Genomic DNA, 307 nt, shown 5'->3' with positions numbered 1-307 from the left:
TAGGCCGAGAATTCGGAATTTGATAGATGGTTGAGCACATAACTCGGACCTTGTCGCCTGAGCTCCCTAAGCATGCATAGATTTGGGCTCGCATTTGGCCCAGTTTCTGGATTCCATCCGATCTTGTGGTGGTATGCAGTGCTTATTTGGAATCAGATGAACGGTTCCGTTCGCAGTGGTCATCTCTCGAAGTCTGTGGACTAAGCCACACCATCTCGATTAAGCCAGGGCGCCATCCGGAGTCATCCTTCAGCTCTAACTCAGGTCGAACCCGGGGATTTCCGAGAAAAGCGAGCTCGAAAGGGAC

The sequence above is a fragment of the Tigriopus californicus genome, chromosome 4 (genome assembly GCF_007210705.1).
Source record: "Tigriopus californicus strain San Diego chromosome 4, Tcal_SD_v2.1, whole genome shotgun sequence".
Taxonomy (NCBI): Eukaryota; Metazoa; Arthropoda; class Copepoda; order Harpacticoida; family Harpacticidae; genus Tigriopus; species Tigriopus californicus.
This window is presented reverse-complemented; position numbering follows the sequence as displayed.